This window comes from Vidua macroura, chromosome 18 (assembly GCF_024509145.1).
Source record: "Vidua macroura isolate BioBank_ID:100142 chromosome 18, ASM2450914v1, whole genome shotgun sequence".
NCBI classification, from domain to species: Eukaryota; Metazoa; Chordata; class Aves; order Passeriformes; family Viduidae; genus Vidua; species Vidua macroura.
Genome location: NC_071588.1, coordinates 2,329,986 through 2,343,532, shown reverse-complemented (window position 1 = coordinate 2,343,532; position 13,547 = coordinate 2,329,986).

Here is a 13,547-nt window from a genome sequence, read left to right as displayed (position 1 = left end):
GAGCAGGTCTCCAAAAATGGTCCTTCCAAGAGACATTTCTGTGACTGGGTGTTGTAACATCATCAGTAACAAAGAGCAATTCCCCCAGCCTTGCACTTGGTACTGATGCATATGGCAGCACCCAGTGCTTGGGTTCACCATTCACAGGACATGGACAGACTGGAAAAGGTCCAGGCAAGAGCCATGAATTGAATTAAAAGGTTACAAAATAAGTTTCAAGCAGAACCATCCAGTACTGCAATTTCTTCTTCTTGTTACAGAGTGATCTTGTAGTCTGTTGAAGCAGAAATACAGGGAACAAAACTGACCAAAGACATTTCATTCTGGCAGACAAAATGTAGATTTGGTGGCTGGGGGTTGAAGTGAGAATTTAGAGTAGCAATAAAGTGAACATTTCTAATAAATGGAACAATTTACTAAGGTAGCAATCAACTCCTCACTACTTTGATGCAGACTGGACTCTTTTCTCAAACACGTATTCAGTTCAAAGGACATTAATTTCAATTTGATTTTGATTACTACAGCCTGTATTATATGGAGGATCAGACTGATGCACTCATGGATTCCTGTTGCATGTTTCTAGAATACTACGAATCATCCTAGAAGTGTTGGAAACCTCTCATTCCCCTTTGTATAGATATTAACCTTGAGATATTTGTTCCTAGTTCTGCCCAACTGCCCCAAAATTTACTGCCTGATCACAAGTAGTGCCTCCCAAGGAGATGGCTCTTTGCTGAAGCCATGCAGTTTTCCCTCCTTAACTCAACTTGCATTTTTTGAGTTGAATAAACTTAGGGAAAGTTCACAGGAATATGTGATCTGTAATTTCATACAATAACTAGCTGTAAACTCTCTGTGTTGATTCAGAAACCAAGAAACCCCCAAGATACATTTCTTAAAAACCAATTAAATACTCCTCTGAACAGCACACAAGTGTACAATCTCAGGTTACACATAACACAAAACCAGCCCAGCATTTTCTTCCCAATAAGCATAGCAATGTAAACACAACTACAGACTATTGTTTTCTAATTAGAAGAATGTACCATGAGATGTTTACAGACCCCTATGGAAATGTACAGACATTTGGTTGCCTAGAAAATGAAGGAAATGGAAAGCCTCTCAGCTGGGACACTGATAATTAGGTTGGCAAAGAGAAAAATAAAAGGTCTAGAAGCAAAGAGAGGCAACAGTCCCACGCTGACCCAGGAAAGGCTAAGACAGTGCCAAGGAGAGGTACATAAAAGTGAATTTTCCAATGTTTTTATCTGAATATTAGCTTACTGTAACTCTGTGTGTGTGAGCAGTGAATTCGGGCTGCCTGTTGGAAGGACTCAGTGGGAATGCTGACACATGGAAGCTGCTGTGTGGCCTTGTCTCCGTGGGACATGTTCTTGATGTTGACACTTGGCAGGGCCTGGGAACTTCTCTCCTTCAGGGCAGGATGTTGGTGCATTTATGGGAGACAGATCCAGTGTGCTCCAATGTGAGGCAGCAGCTCCTGTTTGTGCAAAACATCAGCAAGAGAGGCCTGTTTGACACGTGGAGGTAAGACCAAAGGGATGTACCACAGCATCTGCAAAATGGGTTTCCTGATGGCTGAGTAGCAAAATGCTTTGGCCACGTGGATTTCCAAGGCTCCACCGTTCATGACTGTGGCCTGGGGCTCCAAAAGCAGAACCTCCTGGAGTCTCAGCACAGCTGTGCCTGAGAACCGGTCCACCACAATCCTCCAGCCCTGCCTTTGCTGTGAGCCATGGAAAGCAAGTTCCTACACTGCTGGCTTTTGTGCTTCAGAAAATAAAAGACTTGAAAAAGACAATTTTTACTGCCATCAGGGCTGGCTCCAAAATAGAAACTTTGCCGTTTTGATTCTGTTGGTGTCACAAGGAAACTGTCCCCTTATGCACACAGCAAGCAGTTCTGCTTCCAAATTCTCACAACTTCATGCTGATGTTGGCTGCATCCTCTGGGAAAGTGAAAATTACAAAGCCTGGTGCAAAGAAACAATATGTTTTCCTTGGGGTAAAATGGTCAAATAAATGTGGGAAAAGGTATCACGCACTTGCCTGTGAAAGAAACGAGTTTCTCAGGCATCCTCCCCCATTGTGGTGTTGGTTACCACAGAAGAAACATTTTCCATCTCAACTCCTACCCATAGTTACATCAGACAAAGCTATGGCCAGACTGCGCTTTCTTCATACAACATTCCTTCTCCCTGGAAAAGCAGGAGGAAACCTGTCTGTACGGCAAGAGTCAATCCCACAGCACCACTGCAAGCATTTCCTGGCTTACTGGCTTCTCCTCCCATGTGCCTACAGCTCCAGGGTTCTACCTCATAGTGCCTGGGTTTGGAAAGGGAGTGTAAAGTTACTTTGATATAAAGATTACTCTAATTTACAGGAGCTCTTAATACCATGTTACACAGCTTAACACATACATGCATTGTGGATATAACTTGAAGAGAATTTGGTTTTAATCTGAAGCCTTGAATTTTACATATGGGAAAAAGCCAATCAATCTCAGGTTGTTTATTTATGATGGGTTAATGGGAACATAGGTGAAATTAACTCCAGAATAATTGGCCAGCTCTGCTTTTGGCCAAACAACTTCTACACCTAGCAAATTGTGTTTGCAGCATTTTTAATCCCTTTTAATCCGACTTTTATCCCATAGACACTTCAGATCAGCAGTTTTCAAGCCTCATGAAGTTTATTTTCCAGTGAAAACATAATGCTTTAAACTGCAAATTTTAACTTGCAGATAATATCTTTCTTATCCCTTTGGACCCTCAGCAACAGCACATCACCCTCTACAGCTCTGCAGAGCACAGGGATACAGTCCCTGCGCTGAAAAACAGCTGTATTTGTGTCACTCAGCCCCAGGATTTCTGCACAACTGGAAATTTTGCCTGGCTTTAACACACAGGAATAAAAGGTGTGGTGGAGCAGGGGGAAGGGATGTTTGCAATGGCTCAAATCTACAAAGATAGTTTCCAGCTGCATTTCACATATGATTTGGGGTTTGGATGAAGTTTTAACAGAATTTCTCCATGAATTATGCAAGAGGCTGCTGGAACGCTGCAAGTACACAGAGGCACAAAGAGATTTTCTGAAGCAGCTCTTAGACAACTCACTGCCATCTGACACACGAACCAAATCAAAACGCACTCCCAAAAGGCAGAGAGGAGGCTGGGGAGGGAAAGAGAGGAGAGGAGCCCAGTGCTGCGGGTGCCGGGTGGGGACACGGGGTGGGTGACCTGCTGCAGTACAGCACTAGATGGTGCTGTATTTTAGAAATAACGCTGCCTCGTGCGTCCCTTTATGTTGGATGCAGGCTCAAAGATGTGGCAAACACACACAGGGCTCCTTTTGAGAAACGCTGCTGCTCTTTTCAAGGAAAGTATGGATTTTCCTTTCTGTCTGTTTATAGCACAGGAGTTAATAGAGACTATGAATTTGTAACTGGGGAATTGCCAGTTAGACTTTCCAAGTGCTGCTCTTTCATTTGGGTGTGTGATGGGAACTTCAGAGCGCTGTAAAAGTGTCAGGAACAACACTGTGTCTGTGTTTACCTTTCCCTGACTTAGCCTCTTGCTCCTGATTTAGGCTGGGGGCAGTCTCCAAAAGCCCAGCAGCAGAACTGCACACCCTCACCAGAAGCTCAGAGCATTCAATTCTGCCAGCAAATCTCTGGTTGCACAGGAACACTGCCACCCTGGGAATGTGGGTGGCACTGAGCATGTGGCTGGTGCCAGGAAAGTCTTCAGTGGTGTTTTAGAGAAGCATCCACCCTTGGATTGTCCCACTGCTACATGAGGAGCTGGGGCCCTGTGCCACCCCACTGGTGTCACTTACTGCAGTAGAGCTCTTCAGAGGTAACAGGGAGGAAGCCAAGGGCACCCAGGTGAAGTGGAGGAAATTAACTTTTAAATTAGTAGCCGAAAAAGTCATCTGTATTAGGAGATGGGTCCAGGGTTTACTCCTCCTGCTGTTTCCCACTGCACTTGTGCTGTCTGTGGTGCATTTCTGAAGATGCTGGGCACACACTCAGAGCTGGCCCATCACCCTCACTCCCAGAGACTCCAGCAGGCAGAGCAGTTGCTCAGCAGTTGGCTGGATCCAGCCTGGGCTGCAGTGGGCAAAGCCTTCTATCAGCTCTCCCTGGGGCAGGAAGGGCTCAGAGACACCTGCTTATTCCAGTTGGCCATCCAAGGAAGCAGGCACTCTCTCTTCCCTCCTGCTTTGCTTCCAGGCGCAAGTGAGTTTGGTTTCCTGGCCACAAACAGGGCAGCCAGAGCCAGGAAAGGGTAATTAATGTCAGAAAAGATCAGGGACGCAGCACAGCACAGCTCACTTGGCAGGAGCACAAAGCAGGGAGGGGGAGAGACTTCTTTTGGAGAGCCTGCAAGAGGCCAAAGCAGCCAAATGAGCTCTGCAGTGGCTGGGCCAGGTTGTTCACATGGCAGCCAGTCCCTTCAAGGGGTCATTTAACTTCCTGTATGGGGCATCAGCAGCCCAGACACAGCTTTTTGGTAGGGAAGGATGAGGCAAACACGGGTTTGCCTCTCCTCGTAAGGTGTGGATGAAAGGACAAGGCAGCTTCAAAGGAAATATGAGCCTGTATGGAAGTCTGTAGGATGGAGGTTGGCACAACCAGCGTGTCTGCAGGGATGCTCAGTGGCTGAGTGAGAACAGGCCCATTCCTGGCTGTGTGCTGAGCAGCCTGTCCCATCACACAGCATGGCAAGGTTTAGCTTGGCAGCAGAGGTGGTGTCTGGCTGCCAGAGCCTTGGAGGGAAGTCGGGAGCCAAGGAAGCACCATTCCAATGGGCTAATGAACTCATGCTCAGGAGTTTTGGCTTTGCTAGGAGTCAGCAGTTAAACAGAGAAGGAAGATTTGTGATCACTGCTTCATAGTCTGCACAAACCCACTGTTTTCAGGGGGCCTGAAAGGATGGGGTCTCCCACCTCAGGTAAAAGCAGGTGTTGTGGGATGTGCTGTGCTCCAACACCAAAGCAAGTGTGGTACTAAATTAAATTAAGATGCCAAAACGCGTCCTAGTGCTGTGGGAATTAGCTCTCTACAGCACACTCCAGTGCTCTCAGCAGGAGTTGCCTCCTCTTATCCCCAAGTCCCTCTGGCATCTGTAATATGACAAAGGATGCCAATCCCAAGGACTACGTATAGACTGAAGCAGGGATAAGCAGAAAGAAAGAGCACACTGTCTGAAGCAGACAGCAGGGCAATAGAGTGTGTCATGTCATACCTGAGGATGCTATTTTGAGAGCTCAAGACAGGATGAAGGAAGTAGAGTTATTAAACTCACTGGGAAAAGGCACTGGAAGTGGCTGGCACCTGTCCCAGACTGGAGAGAGAGAGAGGCTCTGCAGACAGCCCAGGAAAACCAAAACATGCCTTCCCTTTCGTAAGGAAGAGCAGCCAAACTGGGGCTCAGCCTTGGCTCAGAGTCCACCTGCAAATTGTCTGCCACAGTCTGCTCTCACCGCCGAGGGTCGCGTGGGCAGGAGGAGCTGTCGGTCAGAACTTATGGCCAAATTCTAAAACCAAATTCTTAAACCTCTCCCTAGCCTGTTCACAACTAATTCTGACAGGGAATATGAATCAGAGCCCTAAGCTCCTCAGTCCTTGTTCTCCTCTTCCTCATGCGTCAAACAGGCAAACTGAGGCACACTGTGCCACAGCCTCGCTCTCTCTCATCCCAGGCTCTGCCTACTTCACCCAGCTCTCAGAATTTTGCTCATTCAAGTTGTCTCCTTAGAGTTTGCTGATATCAGACATTATATTTTCACATGGAATTTACTGTATTTCAGCACATTCTCTCCAGCAAAGGCATGACTGTTTTCTATCTCTAAGTGTGATTAATTCTGTGGCAAGGGGAGCAGATTCACAGAAATTCTCAAAAGAAAATCCATCATGGGGAGGCACTGGAGGCTTCTCCCACTGCAGATTACTGTGGGGAAAAAGGTTTAAGTCTGCTACTGCAAGCTTCAATGCTGGAAGAAACTACCCCTGATGCTGCACTGCAATAGAACTGTGAGAGAGGCTGATTGTGGCTGGGACTGCCACACAGGGGGACCTGATTTCTTCCTGGATTATCCCCTTAGAAATCCAGGCTCATACTGGATGTGACTGCCAGCACTGTGACTCTTACCAGGAGAGCCTGATGGCCAGGGGATACTTTTAAGCAGAATAGAGATGTAAAAATCCTGCTTTCAATTAATTGCATCACCAGGGAACTGGAGGGCAATTTGGATTAAACTGCTGAGGCTCTTTCAATCACTTCCCAGGGGAAGATCCAGCAGGAATGAAGGATTCAGCCAGAAATGACAAATAGGGAAGTGAGTGAAATGTGGGGAGAGTTATTCTTCTAGAATTCTGGTTTCATACTGATCCAGACTCCACCACTGCCGGCGGTGGGGAGATGTGGGGAGTCTGAGGCAGCTGACACAAAACCTGTCATGCACAATGAGTGCAGAGAGATCTGCTGCTTGCTGGGATAGAGGCTGTATGGCCCAGGCTGACCTGCCTGGGGATCCCTCAGCAGTGCCCTGCTACCCTCACATACCCAGTTTGTGTGTGGCCCAGTTTCTGACTCCTCATAAAGTAGCCTCTGTTCTAGAGGCTCCAACTTCTCACTCTCTCCATGGGCAAAGCCAGGATTTTTTTGGGTTCATGCCTGATGCTGTCTGTGGGATCTGCCTTGCAGCTCCTTCTTGAGTTAGAAAGTATGCACTACTGGCAGCAAGAAGCAGAGCCTCCTCTCCCCACATAATGCCAAAGACTCATTTATTCTCTTTGAGTTCAAATAAAGCTCTACTGTACGGGCTGTTTTTTGTTTTACAGCTACTGATTAGATGGGATTGCTTCATCTGCCTCACAGCTCCAGGCTAGCAGGGCACCACTCAGCTCCTGTGCATCACAGGGCCTGGCCAGCTCTGGGAAGCATCTCTCACTCCCACCTGTATGCCCAGCAAATCAAACCAAGTGATTCTCTGGCTCCTCCATTGTAAATCAGCCTAGGAACTGGAAGTGAAGCTGGAGCGTCCCCAGCTCAAGTTCCTCCAGGCACAGTGTAGGTACCTGGCTCTGGATATGATACAAAAGCTTTTTCTGGCAGAAGGGTAGAGTTTGCTGACTCAGGGGATGGCTCAAGAAGGGTCTTCAGGCCTTAAAGCAGCCGTCCTGTGCAGATGAACAGAGACAAAAGGGGAAAAAAAAAAAAAAAAAAGGCAAAGCTAGTTTTTTAGTGGTATATAATTAAACAAGTGGTCCAGTCCAGACTATACCCAGAGCAACAGCTAGGAGCAACTAGAACAAATCTATCTGAGTTCAATTTACTAAAACAACACCCCCCCCCCCCAAGTAGCTGGAAATCCTCTGTATCTGCATTTTAGTTGTGTCATTTCTTTGCTTTTAAAAGTCAATGAATGCCAGATGTCCCTGATTTTGGTTTCCAGCAAACAGGTATCTTGCCCAAACCATCCCTTTTAAATTAAGCACAATTTGCTGCTAAGTTGGTTTTGTAAAAGTGAAAAGGGGCAGGGGGGAAGGGACATGAAAAACCCAAGAACTGCCAGCATTATCATGTGCAAAATGAGTCTGAAGGAAACTGGGGACATGCAGCTGTCAAGGCAAACAGCAACAGATTGAGGCCATGGCATGAAGCAGCATGGAGCTCTAATGAGCAGGAAGAGCAAAGCCAGAGCCACAATTTTATCCTGTGTTGATATTCTACAAGAAAAATGATCACAGAGAACATTTATTGCCCCCCTAACAAGATCAAGCTTAATAACAAAGCTACACATGTTATTTACTACAGTGTTTGCCTATTGCATAAGCAGCAGTGCCTGTTGCCTGGATCCTTGCTGCCTGCTGAGGTCTTTTCTCTCAGGCTGGCTGTTTCCCAGAGAGGTGGGTCTGGAAAACCCTGGATGAGTGTGTGAGAAAGAATCAGATGCTGGGGGATGGTGCTCTTACATGGACACAAGCTTATCCAACATGGACAGGCACCTCAAACAAACCCCAGAGCACTGTGCTGCTCCTTCCTTTGCCCACAGCTCTCATTCCCTGTGAGACACAGGTCTGTAGTTGGCACAAGGAGCTTATCCCAAAGTCAATTTCAACTTGGAGTGACCATCTAGTAGGTCCCCAAAGGATTAATGTCCACAGGGCCTTCTGCATAGAAGCCAAACACCATCCATATAAATAGCAAGCCTGGATAGAATAAGAGCTTATAATGCAGAGAAATTGAGGATATACTGGGGAGAATACAGAAAACTCTGAGATGCACAAAGAATGGCAGAGATGACAGCATAACAAGATTCCAGAACTGCAGGGGAGCAGCACTGTGAACTCATCAGCTCAGACAGAGGAGACACAGGAATGAGCAGTCACTGCTCCTGTACTTAGAGCCTTCCTGCCTCCAGCACTTGAAGCAGCAGCATGTGCTCATTATATGAGTTGCCCAAAGTGCTCCACCCTGGCACAAGGACACTCGGGGAAGGCAGGACCTATTTAGCAGTGTAACCACCTAAATGGTTCAGCAGTTCTTGCTCTGGAGAGCCCTCTCAGATGGGCTGGCTGTTTACCTGCTCATTCACACCACCCACAAAAAAAAAAAAAAAAAAAAAAAAAAAAAAAAAAAAAAAAAAAGGAACAGAAGGGAAAATGAATGTATGCCCTAATATATAACTTTAATAAGACACAGAGGATCTGCTTTTATCACGTCAACTAGAATATGCCCAGGGGTCCAGATGGGGTAACTGGCCCTGACACAGCAAAAGCAGAGGTTCCAAAAAATCCCTCAAACACAGCACAATAGGGAAGGAAGATACATCTTCATCTGTCATGCACTGCTTTACAGTTACACTCTGTGGGTGCACAAGATTAATTGTCTGGGTATGTTTGCCACATGTGAAAGCATCCCAGGAGCAGTCGAACAGGAACATGAAACTATTGTATTTTTGTACTTTATAATTTCCTACCTTTCCTTTTTACCTCTGGAAGACATGAAAAACCTGCAAGGAAACAAGCTGGAGGATATAAGGACAAAAGGAAGGAGGACACTCATGGGCCAACTAACAGAAGAGGCCTCAGCAAACTGAAAAGTAGGAGATCCAGCAGGTAGTGGAAAAAAAAAAAAGAAAAAAAAAAAAGGGGGGGTTTCTTCAGCTTGGAAAAGGAATGTCTAGGTAATTTCATTGTGTTGTTTCAGGTCATGCTGCTGCCACAAGGTATCAGGCAACATGACTTCCAGCACTGCTGATGCAATGCAGAAGGATGCAGGAGGAAATTAATTTCTGATATGCCATTTACCTGCAAAAGACTTGGAGTATCAAACAGGCTGTCAGTAGCCATTTCAAAGGGAGAAGTGTTTGCATGGCCTTTGTGATGGTCGAGCTCCTGAGCTTCTGCTGAACCACACTGTTAATGTATTTCCAGTGTTGGAGCTGCCAGGAAAAGGTGGATGGGTAATGCCACACAGACCCAGCTGGTGCTTGCTGCCCTTGTTATCAGTTGGCTCAGGTTTCAGTGTTAACTCTGTGCCTGAAGAAAGCCATATGCAATACAGCAGGGCTAACATCTGCCTGGGAGGTCTTTGAAACAAATGGACTCAACTCATCCTTCAATATCCCTGTTGTACCAGCAGGTCTAGCTGCTATGGAGTTCAACAAGATAGATTCCCAGACCTGTCAGAGCCCTTTAATTCCAGGCTTCAAGCATGACTGTGGGATTCTCAGCCTGCTAAGGCAATGGAATCCCCATCCAAAATACTCCCCAGTATTTCAAGGTACACCTGCTGCTATGCAGCAACAGGTGGTGCTGACTTACAGATAACTGTTCTTGTAGTGATGAGGATAAAGCCTGTAAAACTCAATGTACAGCAGGGATCTGCTGTGTCCCTTCTCCCAAACAGCGGCTGACAGAAATGCTTCTGCTCTCACCTGCAACAGAGTTCATCAACTCACAGTGCACCTGGAATTCCACCAAAATATATAGCCACACACACACAAATATGTGTATAAGTATATATATATATGTTTCCACAGAAATACAGCCACATCAGGACATTTACCCACATCATCCCTGCCCAGGAAGAAGATCCGCAGGAAAAATATTGACAACATGTGTTGCTGCTTGGCAGAAATGAAGTAGAACCACCACCATTTTCAGGCTCTAAATGCAAAATCTCCCCATTTGCAGAGACTAAATAGGCACAATTGATCTTTCATGCAGGAGTCCTCCCCATAAACTTTCTCCCAGGTCACCACCACTAGTCAAGAGTAAATGAGACATGCTGGTTTCCTCCAGAATGAGTGAAAAAAACAGGGAACAGGCATGACAGAAAGAATTTGTTAAATATTACTTCAAAAAGCCTGTTCTACTCCTCACTGACCCATGTGTAACTCTCTTACAGCTAGCTGGGACACATACATGAAAATGAGGAAAGAATTTGGCATGTGGGCTTTGAAAAACATCTGAGAAAGCTCCAGCCTACTAGCACTATTTTTTAAAATCCATCATGTTTTCTTTGGGGCAGTAAATTTCATTATCTTAATTTAACACATAAAAGGATGGAAACACTCAGACCCCCCAAGGTAACCTCCCTTTCAGGAGTGGAGCTGTTAAAAAAAGTTTTCATTACAAAACTCTTTTCCTTCAGCCCAAGCCTGATGTCCTGGACACTTTCTCTCTACTGTTCCTTAGCTATTTTTACTTCTTTTTACCTCTCCAGCAAGCAGAACTGTGAGTGTACCAGCCACAGCATCTCCATTTCAAATGGTTTGGCTTTCCTTTCCACAGCATTATTTCCTGACTCTTTTTCCAGCCTGCAGCTTGCTGAGCAGAGGATTAGGATAAACTGAATCAAGCAGAAAAAGGTTTTTTCCTGGATGGCCTGCAAATACTACCTTCTCTCCCTGAGCTCAGGTACCCAGCAGCTCCCTGTTCCTGCCTTGCTCTGGATACACAGAAACCTCCCTAAATTATGTGCATGTGCTCAAAGGGATTGTTTTGAAATCAAACCTTCTGAAGTGTGTCTTGAGCCCAGCTCAACTTTGGACACACTGTTGAAATTTGGATTTAATTAATTCCACTTGAGTTTTGAAATGGTGCGATACATTTTTCAGAGGTTTTTTTCCCCCCATTTCCTGGATCAGAGCCTCAACCACATTCATGGAAACACTGAAGGGGAAAAAAAAAATCCCTAGCAATAATTCACCGAGTGGGAACTGAAAACATTTGCTGAAGAAGAAGGAACCTCTTGGTCTTTGGATGCTGGGAATAGTTCAATCTCTCCTCCCAATTCCCTAAGGCTCAAGTGGCCCCTTTTCCGGCAGAGCTGTGGTTATTTGAGCAAGTTGCCCTGGGGACAAGTGCATGTTACTTGTAGGATTTGGGCTGGAAAGATCAAGCACATGGATTTGTAGGCAAGAAGGGCTTTGTGTTTTAATAACTGCCAACAGCCCCACAGAGGAGACCAAGCTCGCAGGATGAAAAGTCCTCCTTGGCAGAATTTAACTCAAATCATGCAGGGAACAAGAGACAACTTTGTCAGCATCATCTCTTTTAACACTGCCTCATCTTGCATGCAACAAATGTGCCAATCCTGGAGCCACAGAACCTCCACTCAGTGCTTCTCTCCTACACTGCTGGCTTTTGGAGATGTTTCGTGGTGTACCACGTGCCCAATGAACAGAATCCCATCTGCATCACAGAGGCCTGGAAGGAGGATTAAGAAAAAGGGACATCTCAACAGGGAAACTGTACAAAATCTCTATCATTCTGCATTTCTCTGCAGCTCAGTGAACTGAATCCTCTCAAAACTTCCAATGCCCTCTGGCCACGGTGGATGGAGAGGACTGCCTCTTCATGGAGACTCAGCCCCAGCCCCATCTCTCTCGGGGCAAGGGAAGTTCTCCTCATTTCCAGACACGGCCAGCACATCCTCGAGGGCTGCAAGAGTAAGTGGTTCCATTTCCTGATGTTCAGCTATGCCAGTAGCACACAGCAACCATTGCCAAATTTCTCCCTGATGAACACTGGACACAGACAGAACCTGAACTTCCTAGACTCTGCTCATGTTTTTTCCAAAACCCAAACCCCAATTCTATTTACAAACAGAGGAAGAGATCTAATATTCACAAATCTGTCAGAAATTAGGTCTTGATTAGCAATGAGCATCTTTGCAAGTGATCTGCCAGGTAAAAATGGGTGACTGAAACTAATCTGAAACAGGAGTTAAATTCTGAATACTGGCCTGACTACAAGGAGAGCAGATTTTGAAGTAATTGCTCCCTTCTTGAAAAGCACTCAGAGCAGCAGAAAGTGTTAATGTGTGGTCATCACCCAGCTTGCATTATTTAAGCTGCTAGCAGGTAAAAAGAACTGCCAACCTGCATGGAAAAAAACATCCATCTATTTCCCATCTGTCATATTTTCTCAAATCCATTCCACATAAATCTGAATACTCACGAGACAAAGTATATACCACTGGCCTCAATTCCACTTCAAAAATATACAGCACGACCAAAGACAAACCACAATCCCACAACTGAGCACACATTTCAGGACACATGCTCTATGCAGCCATACTTTACTGCTACAAAGAAATAACTTCACCAGTTCTGTACACCTGTGTTTAGTGATTGCTAACTGGGTCTCACTCCAAGATTCTTGTCACCTTTAATGACTGCTGACCCTTAAAAACCAGCAAAACCCAGACTGGATTGGGTCCAAATTTCCAGGACTGCAGACCAATAGTGCCCAGTCTATATGCAATGGTGTCTGTAGATTTTAGCCCTCTGAGTGACACTTTGTGATGCAGACAGGAGACAGCAGTGGAACCTGACACCTCTCTTGGATGTCCACTGTCTCCCTCCAATCCCTGCTAACCCAGGCACTGGGTAGTGAAAGAGGGAGTTTCTTCTTAAGCAAAGGAAACCAAGAGTTTAAGATGAAGAGAGACAGCTTAAACTTCAGTGAATTACCAGGGATGCGTAGAAACTTAAAAAAAAAAAACATTTTTCCATCAGTAAAATGATTGTCCATTGACAGATAAAATATTTCAGTGAAAATCAGCACCTCAAAATGTAACGAAGACCTCAAATGTAAGGAAGACAGATTACCTCATTTTGATCAGCTGGAAATAGGAACAATCCAGTTTGGTTTGAAGTAACTAACTCAACAGTTAAACAAAGTGAAAAAACAAAAATTAAAATGGAAATGAGTTGAGGCTTTTGCTTGAACCAAGATGCCTCTTAAATGTCTTGGCATGAACAGTGACTTTCCCAAATCCCTTTACGCTGTTTATTTCTAAATACCGGATGTCTGGTTTGCTCGGAGCATGTGTGTGTGAAGTATTTGCCTGTCTTGTCTGCCCCAATGTCACAATCACAGCACAGACTTCAAGAACTCCTGGCACAGGGAGAAAACACAGAAAGCAGACAAAGGGTAGAAGAGAGCATCTATTACATTTGGAACTGCTTTTCCAGTGATATGCACTAGGGTTCTCCTCCACAGCA